This window comes from Cupressus sempervirens, chromosome 6 (assembly GCF_028749045.1).
Source record: "Cupressus sempervirens isolate cs-2001-9-10 chromosome 6, ASM2874904v1, whole genome shotgun sequence".
NCBI classification, from domain to species: domain Eukaryota; kingdom Viridiplantae; phylum Streptophyta; class Pinopsida; order Cupressales; family Cupressaceae; genus Cupressus; species Cupressus sempervirens.
The window spans coordinates 160,038,356-160,052,188 of record NC_143123.1 but is presented as its reverse complement, the minus strand read 5'-3'; the positions used below and the strand labels follow the sequence as shown (position 1 = coordinate 160,052,188).

At 45.7% G+C, this 13,833-nt stretch overlaps 1 long non-coding RNA gene across 1 annotated transcript in view; it reads right to left on the bottom strand.

Moving 5' to 3' along the window:
* LOC149551741 (uncharacterized) overlaps positions 1-10,827 on the bottom strand; it is a 69,432-nt gene extending 58,605 nt beyond the window's left edge. The window contains exons 1-2 of the long non-coding RNA XR_016353331.1: positions 10,519-10,827; positions 10,204-10,312 (exon numbers count right to left, since the gene is read on the bottom strand). This is a non-coding gene — a long non-coding RNA (uncharacterized LOC149551741). The remainder of the gene's footprint in view (positions 1-10,203; positions 10,313-10,518) is intronic.
* Positions 10,828-13,833: the final 3,006 nt, after the last annotated feature.

Below are 13,833 nucleotides of genomic sequence, written 5' to 3'. Positions count from 1 at the left end.
AAGAAATTATCCTTTGACCAATCATAAAATCAGAATTTGTATAGCATAACTGATTTTTGAAATCAAACATTAGAAAGTATCCAATGATGCATTCATTTTTTGGCATAAATTAATTGGGAGGCTAGCTAACAGGAACATTAGTTCCCTGCCTTAATTTTTTTTTTTGTATTTAAATTTTTTTTTTTTTATTTATTTTAAATTTTGTATTAAGATTTGATATTTCATTTAGTTTATTACTCAAACATGGAGGGGGAGGAAGGGAGAGAGTGAGAGAGGAGAAGATGGGAGAAGGAGGAGGGGGAGGGGGAGAGAGGAGGAGGGATGGTGTGAGAGGGGGAGAGGAAGGAAAGAGGAAGGAGTGAAGTGGGAGGAGGGACAAGGGGTGGAGGGGAAGAGGGGGAGAGAGAGGGGAGACATGAAAGGGAGTGGGGAGAGGAAGAGATGGGAGGAGGCAGGGGATGGTAGAAGAGGGGAAGAGGGAGATAGGGATGGAGAAGGGGGAGGGGGATGGTAGAGAGAGGCAAAGAGAAGGGGAGAGAGGGAGGCAAAGAGAGGGGAGAGGGAGAGTAGTATGGGGAGAGAGAAGGGGTGACAAATGGATAGAAGGAAAAGAGAGGGAGAGGGGGAGGGGAAGGCAAAGAGAAGGGTATAGAGGGAGGCAAAGAGAGGGGAAGGGAGAAGTATGGGGAGGGAGAAGGGGTCCTTCCACTCTCTCCCCTCTCTCCCACTCTACCCCCTCCCCAATTCTCCATCTCTCTCTCCCTTCCCTTTTACTCTCTCCCTCTCTCCTCTCATCCCCCCTTCTTGTCCACCCTTCCATCACTCGCACCCCCTTTCTCTATCTCCTTTGCTCCCCCCTCCCGCTCCCCCTCAATCCCACCCACTCCTACTCTCCCTCCCCCATACCCTCTTTGTCCCTCCCTCTCCATCTCATTCCCTCTCCCACACCCCCCTTCCTTTGACATCACATTCCCCTTCCCCTCTCCCACCCGCCCTCCCCCCTCTCCCACCCCCACTCCCCTCCCCCTCCTCTCTCCCCCCCATTTCATCCTTCTTGCCCTCCCCTCCCCCTCTCTCCCTCGTCCCCCCCTCCCCCATCCCCCTCTCCCTCCCTCACTTCCCCCCTCCCTCCCTCTCTTATCCCATCATCCCCCTCCCCCTCCCTCTCTCCCCCTCCCCCTCCCCCTCTCCCCCTCCTCCCCCTCACCCTCTCCCTCTCCATCCCCCTCCCTACCTCCCACAACCTACCCTTCTCTTCCTTTGACCTCACATTCCCTCTCCCATCCCCTTCTCTCTCGCATCCCTCTCTCCCCATTTCCACTCCCTCCCTCCCTCCCTCTCCCTCCCTCCCTCACTCTCTTCTACCCTTTTCTCCCCTATCTCCCTCCCTAGCTCCCCCCTCTCTTCATCCTCTCCCTATCTCCCTCCCTACTTCCCCCCTCTTCATCCTCCCCATCCTCTCTCCCCTCTCTTCCTCTCCTCATCCCCACCCTTCCCCCTCTCTTCCTCCTATCCCATATCTCCCTCCCTACCTCCCCCCCTCTCTTCATCCTCTTCCTCTCTCCGTCCCTACTTTCCCCCTCTTCCTCCTCCCCATTCCCTCTCCCCTCTCTTCCTCCTCTTCCTATCTCCCTCCATAATTTCCCCTCTTGCCTCTCTTCCTCTCCTCATCCCTACTCTTCCTCCTCTCCCTACCTCCCTCCATAATTTCCCCCTTTCACTCTCTCCCTTCCTACTTCCCCCCTCTCTTCCTCCTCCCCCTCTCTCTTCCTCTCCTCATCACCCACTCTCCTCCCCCTTCTTATTTTCATCTCCGCATACCGTCCCCCTTCTCTCCTCAACCTTGCCCTCTTCCTCCTCTCCCTATCTCCCTCCCAACCTTCCCCCTCTCTTCATCCTCTTCCTATCTCCCTCCCTACTTGCCCCCTCTTGTCATCCTCTCCCCCTCTTCCTCCTCCCATCTCCCCACTCTTCCTCTCCTCATCCCCACTCTTCCTCCTTCCCCCTCTCCTCATCACCCACTCTCCTCCCCCTTCTTCTCTTCCTCTCCCCATACAACTCCCTTTCTCTCCCTCCCTACTTTCCCCCTCTCTTCATCCTCTCCCTATCTCCCTCCTTACTTTCCCCCTCTCCCTATCTCCATCCATACTTACCCCCTCTTTTCATCCTCTCCTCTTCTCCTCCTACCTTCCCCCCCTCTCTTCCTTTCCTCATCCCACTCTTCCTCCTCTTCCTTCTCCCTCTATACTTTCCCCCTCTCTTCCTCCATCCCCTCATCCCTCTCTCCTCAACCCCACTCTCTTCCTCATCCCCTCTCCCCTCTCATCTCCCTATCTCCCTCCCTATTTCCCCCCTCTTGCCATCCTCTCTTTATCTCCCTCCCCACCTTTCCAACTATCTTCCCTCCCAAATTTCCCCCTCTTCCTATCTCCCTCAAAACTCCCCCCCCCAGCCCTTTCTTCCTCCTCTCCCTACCTTCCCCCTCTCTTTCTCATCTTTTGCCTCTATTCCACCTCTCCCTTATCTCTCTCCCTACTTTCCCCATCTCTTCATCCTCCCCCTCTCTTTACCTCTCCTCTTTCCCCTCTCTCCCTCTCCTCATCCCCACTCTTCCTCCTCTTCCTATCTCCCCCTTCTCTTCCTCCTCCCCCCTTCCTTTTTTCTTCTCCCTATCTCCCTCCCTTCCTACTTTTCCCCTCTCTTCCTCATCTGCTATCTCCCTCCCTACTCCCCCCTTCTCCCTCTCTCCCTCCATACTTGCCCCCTATTTTCCTCCTCTCCTCCCCCACCTCCCCATCCCCTCTCCCATCTCTTCCTCTCCTTGTCCCCACTCTTCCTCCTCTTCCTATCTCCATCCCTACCTTCCCCCTCTCTTCATCCTATCCAATATCTCCCCCGCTACCTTCCCATTCCCTCTTCCCTCTCTTCCTCCTCTTCCTATCTCCCTCCATAATTTCCCCCACTCCCCTCTCTTCCTCTCTTCATCCCCACTCTTCCTCCTCTCCCTATCTCCCTCCATTATTTCCCCCTTTCCCTCTCTCCCTTCCTACTTCCCCCCTCTCTTCCTCTCCTCCTCCCCATCCCCTCTTCCCTCTCTTCCTCCTCTTCCTATCTCCCTCCATAATTTCCTCCACTTCCCTCTCTTCCTCTCCTCATCCCCACTCTTCCTCCTCTCCCTATCTCCCTCCATAATTTCCCTCTCTCAATCTCTCCCTTCCTATTTCCCCACTCTCCTCCCAGTTCTTCTCTTCATCGTCCTCCTCTCCCTATCTCCCTCCATAATTTCCCCCTCTCCCTATCTCCCTCCCAACCTTCCCCCTCTCTTCCTCCTCTTCCTACCTCCCCCCTATCTTCCCCCTCTCTTCATCCTCTTCCCATCTCCCTCGCTACTTGCCCCCTCTTGTCATCCTCTCCCCCTCTTCTTCCTCCCCTGTACACCTCTTCCTCCTTCCTTCTCCCCACTCTTCTCTTCCTCTCCCCATATCGTTCCCTTTCTCTTCGTCCCTGTTTTCCCCTTGTCTTCATCCTCTTCCTATCTCCCTCCCTACTTTCCCCCTCTTTCGATCTCCATCCATACTTCCCCCCTCTTTTCATCCTCTCCTATTCTCCTCCTACCTTCCCCCTCTCTTCCTCCTCTCTTCCTCTTCTCCCTATCTCCCTCCATACTTCCCCACTCTCTTCATCCCCCCCACTCTTCTCTTCGTCTCCCTATACTGTCCCCCCTCTCTCCTCAACCTCGCCCTCTTCCTCCTCTCCCTATCTCTCTCCCCACCTTCCCCCTCTCTTCCTCCCTTCCCCCTATCTTCCTCCCTACCTTGCCCCCTCTCATCATTCTCTCCCTCTCTTCCTCCTCCCCTCTCCCCACTCTTCCTCCTCCCCCCTCTCCTCATCATCCAATCTCCTCCCCCTTCATCCCTTCCTACTTTCCCCCTCTTTTCATCCTCTTCCTATCTCCCTCCCTACTTTCCCCCTCTCTTCCTCCATACTTCCCCACTCTCTTCCTCCTTCCCCTCTCTTCCTCTCCTCATTCCACTCTTCCTCCTCTGTCCCCCCTCTCTCCTCAACCTCGCCCTCTTCCTCCTCTCCCTATCTCTCTCCCCACCTTCCCCCTCTCTTCCTCCCTTTCCCCTATCTTCCTCCCTACCTTGCCCCCTCTCATCATTCTCTCCCTCTCTTCCTCCTCCCCCCTCTCCTCATCATCCAATCTCCTCCCCCTTCCTCCCTTCCTACTTTCCCCCTCTTTTTCATCCTCTTCCTATCTCCCTCTCTACTTTCTCCCTCTTCTCATCCTCTCCTCTTCTCCTCCTACCTTCTCCCTCTCTTCCTCCTCTCCCTATCTCCCTCCATACTTCCCCACTCTCTTCCTCCTTCCCTTCTCTTTTCTTCTCCTCTCTCCGCTCTTCCTCTCCTCATTCCACTCTTCCTCCTCTTCCTATCTCCCTCCCCACCTTCCCCCCTATCCCCCTCCCCTCTCCCCTCTCTTCCTCCTCTCTCTATCTCACTCCCCACCTTTCCCACTATCTTCCCTCCCAACTCCCCTCTCCCTATCTCCCTCCAAACTCCCTTATCTCCCTCCATACTTCCCCACTCTCTTCCTTCCCGCCCCCCCCTCTTCCGATCTCCATCCATACTTCCCCCCTTTTCATCCTCTCCTATTCTCCTCCTACCTTCCCCCTCTCTTCCTCTTCTCCCTATCTCCCTCCATACTTCCCCACTCTCTTCCTCCCCCCCACTCTTCTCTTCGTCTCCCTATACTGTCCCCCCTCTCTCCTCAACCTCGCCCTCTTCCTCCTCTCCCTATCTCTCTCCCCACCTTCCCCCTCTCTTCCTCCCTTCCCCCTATCTTCCTCCCTACCTTGCCCCCTCTCATCATTCTCTCCCTCTCTTCCTCCTCCCCTCTCCCCACTCTTCCTCCTCCCCCCTCTCCTCATCGTCCAATCTCCTCCCCCTTCCTCCCTTCCTACTTTCCCCCTCTTTTTCATCCTCTTCCTATCTCCCTCCCTACTCTCCCCCTCTTCTCATCCTCTCCTCTTCTCCTCCTACCTTCCCCCTCTCTTCCTCCATACTTCCCCACTCTCTTCCTCCTTCCCCTCTCTTTTCTTCTCCTCTCTCCCCTCTCTTCCTCTCCTCATTCCACTCTTCCTCCTCTGTCCCCCCTCTCTCCTCAACCTCACCCTCTTCCTCCTCTCCCTATCTCTCTCCCCACCTTCCCCCTCTCTTCCTCCCTACCTTGCCCCCTCTCATCATTCTCTCCCTCTCTTCCTCCTCCCCTCTCCCTACTCTTCCTCCTCCCCCCTCTCCTCATCATCCAATCTCCTCCCCCTTCCTCCCTTCCTACTTTCCCCCTCTTTTTCATCCTCTTCCTATCTCCCTCCCTACTTTCCCCCTCTTCTCATCCTCTCCTCTTCTCCTCCTACCTTCCCCCTCTCCCTATCTCCCTCCATACTTCCCCACTCTTCTTCTCCTCTCTCCCCTCTTCCTCTCCTCATTCCATTCTTCCTCCTCTTCCTATCTCCCTCCCCACCTTCCTCCCTATCCCCCTCCCCTCTCCCCTCTCTTCCTCCTCTCTCTATCTCACTCCCCACCTTTCCCACTATCTCCCTCCCTACTTGGCCCTTCCTCCCTTCCTACTTTCCCCCTCTCTTCATCCTCTTCCTATCTCCCTCCCTACTTCCCCCTCTTTTCATCCTCTCCTCTTCTCCTCCTACCTTCCCCCTCTTCTCATCCTCTCCTCTTCTCCTCATACCTTCCCCCTCTCCCTATCTCCCTCCATACTTCCCCACTCTTCTTCTCCTCTCTCCCCTCTTCCTCTCCTCATTCCATTCTTCCTCCTCTTCCTATCTCCCTCCCCACCTTCCTCCCTATCCCCCTCCCCTCTCCCCTCTCTTCCTCCTCTCTCTATCTCACTCCCCACCTTTCCCACTATCTCCCTCCCTACTTGGCCCTTCCTCCCTTCCTACTTTCCCCCTCTCTTCATCCTCTTCCTATCTCCCTCCCTACTTCCCCCTCTTTTCATCCTCTCCTCTTCTCCTCCTACCTTCCCCCTCTCCCTATCTCCCTCCATACTTCCCACTCTCTTCCTCCTCCCCCTCTGTTTTCCTCTCCTCTCTCCCCTCTTTTCCTCTCTTCATTCCACTCTTCCTATCTCCCTCCTCACCTTCCCCCTCTCTTCCTCCCTATCCCCCTCCAAACTCCCCTCCCCCGGCCCACTCTTCCTCCTCTCCCTACCTTCAAAATCCTCCTCCCCCTTCTTCTCATCATCTCCCCATACCGTCCCCCCTCTCTCCTCAACTTCACCCTCTTCCTCATCTTCCTACCTTTCCCCTATCTTCATCATCTACCTATCTCCCTCCCTACTTGCCCCCTCTCGTCATCCTCTCCCCCTCTTCCTCCTCCCCTCTTCCCACTCTTCCTCTTCTCATCCCCACTCTTCCTCCTCCCCCCTCTCCTCATCACCCACTCTCCTCCCCCTTCCTCCCTTCCACTCCCCATACTGTTCCCTCTCTCTCCCTCCCTACTTTCCCCCTCTCCCTATCTCCATCCTCTCCTCTTCTCCTCCTACCTTCCCCCTCTCCTTATCTCCCTCCATACTTCCCCTCCTATACCTTCCCTATCCCCCTCCAAACTCCTCTCCCCTGGCCCTCTCTTCCTCCTCTCCCTACCTTCCCCCATCTCTTCCTCTTCTGCCTACTTCCCCCCTCTCTTCCTCCTCCCCCTTCTTCTCATCATCTCCCCATACCATCCCCCCTCTCTCCTCAACTTTGTCCTCTTCCTACCTTCCCCCTATCTTCCTCCCTACTTGACCCCTCTCTTCATCGTCTTCCTATCTCCCTCCCTACTTGCCCCCCCTCGTCATCCTCTCCTCCTCTTCCTCCTCCCCTCTCCCCACTCTTCCTCTTCTCATCCCCACTCTTCCTCCTCCCCCCTCTCGTCATCACCCACTCTCCTGCCCCTTCCTCCCTTCCACTCCCCATACTGTTCCCTCTCACTCCCTCCCTACTTTCCCCCTCTTTTCATCCTCTCCTCTTCTCCTCCTACCTTCCCCCTCTCCTTATCTCCCTCCATACTTCCCCACTCTCTTCCTCCTCCCCCTCTCCTCTCTTCCTCTCCTCATTCCACTCTTCCTTCTCTTCCTATCTTCCTCCATACTTTCCCCCTCTCTTCCTCCCTATCCCCCTCCTCCCCCCTCCCCTCTCCCCTCTCTTCCTCCTCTCTCCATCTCACTCCCCACCTTTCCCACTATCTTCCCTCCCAACTCCCCTCTCTTCTTCCTCTTCCTATCTCCCTCCAAATTCACCCCCCGGCCCTCTCCTCCTCCTCTCCCTACCTTCCCCCTCTCTTTCGCCTTACCCTATCTTCATCCTTTCCCTATCTCCCTCCATACTTCCCCCCTCTCTTCCTCCTCCCCCTCTCTCCCTCTCCTCATCCCCACTCTTCATCCTCTCCCTATCTCCCTCCCTACTTGCCCCCTATTTTCCTCCTCTCCTCCCCCCCTCTCCCTTCTCCTCTCTCTCTTTCTCCCTACTCTCCCTCTCTATTCTTCCTCCCTCTCCTCTCTTCCTCTTCTTCTCCCTCCTCCTCTCTCCTTTTCTACCTTGCTCTCTGTCTTTTAGCCCCCCCCTCTCACCCTCTCGCACCACCTCTCCACCTCTCTTCTTGCTCCCCCTCTCCTCCCCTTCCCCCTCCACCTCTCTTCCTTTCCCCCTCTCCTTCCTCCCATATTCACCCTCTTTGAATAATAAACTGAATAAAATATTAAAATTTAAAATGCAAAATGTCTAAGATGAAATAAAAAAATGAAACATAACTAAAAAAAATTAAAAACATAAAATGATCAATACTATATAATTTTATAGCAACAGTAAACCAAATAACAATAATATTTTATATAATTGATGCAGTTCTTGCAGGCTTTACTTATGACAAAGAAATAAACCTGTTTAGTTTTAAATATTCAATTTCACTATTCTAACTATTAGGAAAACAAAAGTATAGATTAAAATTATGAATCTTTTGAAGGAAAATGAGATTTCATCATTTAATTTTTCAAGGATAAGAAAACAGATCTCAGAGACATAAGCACCATCAAAGCACGAAGTGTAGCTCAAACACAACAAAGAGTTGGGAAATTCCATGGACATGCATTACACAAACAATATATGAATATTGTAAGCCCAATGTAGAAATCAAAGACATTTGAGATAGAATACGAACAAGTGAATCATCTCACTATGACTAAAGGAGCACATACCAAATCAATAGACACAGTTGATACAGTTTGGATATTCAAAACAGGGTATGAAGTGAATCAACTTTGTCCAAACTAACTATGGACTTCCTAATAAGGAACCTCATTGTTGAGTAATACAAAACCATTGTTGAGTAATAAGGAACATTGTTGAGTGCTAAGTGTTCCATTTATTCTCATGAGAGATGGATTCATGTTGAATCACTACTCATGAAACATGAGTCATCGAGTTTGACTCAAAATCACACAGTTAAATCCTGATATTCACATCACAATTTGACTAGCTGTGGAAATCATCTCCTACTTATCAATTGATGAGCTTAAGGGGCTTTCTAATGAATGGTTCATAAGGCACAACACTTGGTGAAGGTTTTGCAAATGGGGTTGCAAGCTTTGGGTTTAACTTTGGAGGAAACTCCGTAGTTAAACGCGCTCAGGCTGGAGTAGTACTGGGATGGGTGACCTCCCGGGAAGTCCCGGTGCTTCACCCCTGTGAGCATCACCTAGATCCAATGAGTGCTAAGTGTTCCATTTATTCTCATGAGAGATGGATTCATGTTGAATCACTACTCATGAAACATGAGTCATCGAGTTTGACTCAAAATCACACAGTTAAATCCTGATATTCACATCACAATTTGACTAGCTGTGGAAATCATCTCCTACTTATCAATTGATGAGCTTAAGGGGCTTTCTAATGAATGGTTCATAAGGCACAACACTTGGTGAAGGTTTTGCAAATGGGGTTGCAAGCTTTGGGTTTAACTTTGGAGGAAACTCCGTAGTTAAGCGCGCTCAGGCTGGAGTAGTACTGGGATGGGTGACCTCCCGGGAAGTCCCGGTGCTTCACCCCTGTGAGCATCACCTAGATCCAATGAGTGCTAAGTGTTCCATTTATTCTCATGAGAGATGGATTCATGTTGAATCACTACTCATGAAACATGAGTCATCGAGTTTGACTCAAAATCACACAGTTAAATCCTGATATTCACATCACAATTTGACTAGCTGTGGAAATCATCTCCTACTTATCAATTGATGAGCTTAAGGGGCTTTCTAATGAATGGTTCATAAGGCACAACACTTGGTGAAGGTTTTGCAAATGGGGTTGCAAGCTTTGGGTTTAACTTTGGAGGAAACTCCGTAGTTAAGCGCGCTCAGGCTGGAGTAGTACTGGGATGGGTGACCTCCCGGGAAGTCCCGGTGCTTCACCCCTGTGAGCATCACCTAGATCCAATGAGTGCTAAGTGTTCCATTTATTCTCATGAGAGATGGATTCATGTTGAATCACTACTCATGAAACATGAGTCATCGAGTTTGACTCAAAATCACACAGTTAAATCCTGATATTCACATCACAATACAAAACCAGTAAACATGTTAAGCATTTATGGCAGGGTAAGGAATATAATTGATGCAGTTCTTGTAGGCTTTACTTATGACAAAGAAATAAACCTGTTTAGTTCTCGATGCAGTTCTTGTAGGCTTTACATGTGAGTCATCTCGGTCTATAGGCAGGAATATAAGGGTAAAAAATAAAGACAACAGCAAATATAGGACTTCTCAGAATATAAGCATTCAAGGACAGATGGACAAACACATAAAACAGAGAAAAGAATTCTTTCAAGCAGAATATTGAACACAGATCGTGCTACAGTAAAAATATGAAGGCCTTAAATAAATCCTGCCAATCTTCTTGTTATGGATACTTAAACACAGAAACATACAAGGAAGAACAAAACAATGAGAACAGAGTATGGTTTAGAGGCTCTGCAATCTTATAAATACCAAATTGTTTTCATGCAGGGGAGGTAAGCGATAGTTTAACACTACTACCACGACAGGAAATTGGTGGCAAAATGAAGAAAGAAATAAGATACGGCTTATTAAAGTTTATAGAAGAATAATGTTTGTCTTCTTGAAGAGAAGGAAAAATGGAGAGGAGGTTTACTTACGTGTCTTCGTTGCAAAGCCGTCGAGTTCTCCTCGTTGTTACCCATGAAAAGGCAAAAATGCCCACATTGCTCATCATCATCATCACCATTGCCCACATTGCGGACACGGCTGCAAATTCAATAGAGGAAAAAGAGATCCATAAAATACCATCATTTGTAAACAGAACAGAGCATTTGTAAACATTCTACACAAAATACCATCATCAGTGCTCGAATTGCATTATCTTCACAAAATAATGGATCCCAAAGACATTCAAAAGAAAAAATTCATAGCAAAGATCCGAAGAGGATTAATAAACAGGTGAGGGTCCTTACGGCTTTAGAAAAGGAAAGAGAAACTGCGCGCTAGATATTATTCCAAGAAAAGACTAACTTCATTCATTATAATTGCAGATGATCAAAAACATATGATTATCACATTTTCCATATTCCTCCACACCAATTGATTATAATTGTAATTAACCCATGAATTCGCTGCAGGAGTGAATTCATACAAAGAAAAACTCTCCTTCTGGAGCAGAAACAAAAGAAAAATTCACTGCTTCTTATTAACCCATGAATTCACTGCGTCTGCAGGAGTGAATTCCTTCAAAGCAAAGCTCTCCTCCTCGAGCGGAAAATTCTCAACAATCAAAATTGGAAAACCAGAGTCTACCCCTATTCTGCACACAAATGGCCCATAAATAGAAACGATGAAATTGAGCTTTTAAATTTCCAACGGTAATATTATTTTATAAAACAAAAACTAATTTAAAAAAAAGACCGTTGGATAAAAGACGTTCCCCTAACGGTAATATTATTTTTAAAAAACAAAACTGAAAAAACATGACCGTTGCATTGCATAAAAGACGACGTTTGAGCTCCATCGTGGAAAGAGAACACGTGTTTTTTCAGGTAATATGTTTATATAATCAATCGTTTGAATGTGAGAAAGAATATTTTATTCTTTACATGTATATAGTTAACTACGTCATGATCGGAATTTATATACGAATTCAATTTTATTTTATTGTAATTTTTGTTATATATAAAGTTGCATTTATGGAAACATAATCACTTAGATAATATAAAATAAAATTATAATGTACAAAAATATATATTTAAACTATATTATAGATCTAGTATTTTTAATGATAAAATATAAATGACTAATAATTTTATTTTATTTAAGAATTTTTATGTTAGATGAAAAATAAGCAAAAAGGTTAATTGTTTTAATTAACTAGATATATTCATTCCCGCAACTAGTTTTGAATGAGTATGAAAGAAAACAAATATTTTAGTAACTTTTTTAAATTAGATTGTTTAAATAGTAAATTTTTATATCATGAATGAGGTAAATCAATAAAAAAGAAAAATTATGAGATTTTACAAGTTAAATTATGATATTGTTAAGAGGATTTAATTGTGTAAGTCTACTAGAACCTTATAAAAAATTATAGTAATAATACATTATAACAAATAATCAATAATTAATCTCGGATTCATCTTATAGATCAAAAAAATCAAAACATTAAAAGATACAAAATTATGTTAGATTCAATAAAATGACATTAAAAGTATACCAATACTTACCCAATATTGAAATATTAGGTAATCTTAGGCAAAGATTAGATGAAATAAATAATCTACAGAAACATGTATTTTTAACAATTTTTTAAGTGCTCTTTTACAAAAGAGGATCTCTCCATAAATAATTGGAATTTAAAAAGAATATTAAGTAAACTAGCACTTGCATCGGAAGATGCAATGTCTAAAGCAGATAGAAACATATGCTCTACCGTTTTTTCACAGTGACGATGCAATGTCTAAAGCCAATAGAAACATATGCTCTATAGAGAACAACCTCGCCTGTAATATTTGAACTATTATGTTTGGTGAGTCACTAAAATGCATGTTTTCTTAGATTCAACTTTCCTCTCAAAAAAAAAATGAAAACTCTTCCTCTCTTATTTTTATTTACACTTTTTACATCTACTTATTTTATTTCAAAGATCTACTTATTCAATAGCAAAAATAATGGAACTCTCTCTACTCTCCACCTTAACATAGGTGCTTGCCATAAAAAAGAATGAAAACATCAATTCAATATGTTCTCATTCGAAAGTCAATTTAGATGCATGTTAAACGGTCAAGCATATCCAAAACACAAGATTATCCCAAAGATCTTGTGTCCTTAATAAAAGAGGTCTGCAAAACCCACAAAAACTTCCCTCAACTGGCCTCCAATCTCTATCCACTTCTTAATTGTTTTGGAAAGTACTAAATAGGAAATTTCATAAAAGTGTGGGAAAAAGAGGGTGATGACTATACCCTTAACTTTTAATTCAATAGAAGAGGTTGTTAGGCTTATGCATTACAAATGTTTAGCCCACAATCAACTTCATGTCTCACCGAAAATCAGAAATTTAAGTCTCACTCAATAACATACTGTGCTAGAGGTTGCAGTTTCAAATTCCAAGGAGAAACAATTTTAGTGAGGTAAAGCATATTTACTATTAAATGATAGTGTAACTATAATACTTCTTTTCAAATTGAAATTTTAAACTATTACATACAGTCAAATAATAATAAAAGAACAGTCTAACACAATTTAACACAACTTAATTTTTATAGAATACTTCTAATAATCTAAACTACAAGCCAACATTGTTGTGTTTGGCACTTCTTACACCATGCTTTAATTTTAACCTATATTGTGTCACAAAGCCTTATTTCAAACCACAACACATTTTTATTTTTTTGGTTAGAAACAACTAGATTTTAGTGTATAATAAATATATCTTCATATCATTAGGTGACATATCATTAGGTGTCATCTAGGCCACCTACACCAGCAAAGATTAGACTTCAAGGATTGTAAAGATTGTTTGGATCTACAGTACTTGGATGGCTGCACCCCAGTGTACTGCTCCATTTCTCATTGACAAAGTTCTCTCTCTGAAGAACACAATATGAATTGGGCTTGACACTGGGGGTGGCATGGCCGAATTTGTGGTCCGGATGCTCAAACATAATGTCACCATTTTCACCACTTTAATGAATTTCAATGGCCCTTTCAATTTTTACATCACCATGAATCATCGATTGCCCTTCTTTGACATCACCTTGGACTTATATAATTTCATCCATGTTCTGAGCAACAAGATTCCTACCCAATAGAAAATAATTAACAGTGCTAGTACTTGAGATTTTCGTTAGGCACTGCAAGTTGCTAGTTGAGACTATAATTATCATCAAATATGCAAAATACATTGTAATGTTTTATTTGAATTACATTAAGTGTAGGCAAAAATAGGAACTCTTTTGTTTCATATCAGTCATTAAAGATTTGGCCTAAACTACAATTCATCATCTACAAGGATATTATCATAATTGTGTGAAACAAAAAATTTAATATTGTTGTAAGTTGTTTCTTTCTTTTTCTGGGCAAGAGCATTGATCGAAGGAACAGAAAAATATTTGAATTGACATGTTGCCACTGTGGAATAAAGTTGTCAATATTATGGATTTAAATTTCCTTTCTTTAGCATCCACATTAATATTTCATTGTTACAAGGCTTGCACATCGCTTCATCTTCTTAAGAGTAAGCTGGTGATTAATACTTGTCGTGAATGGACTTGGGCAAT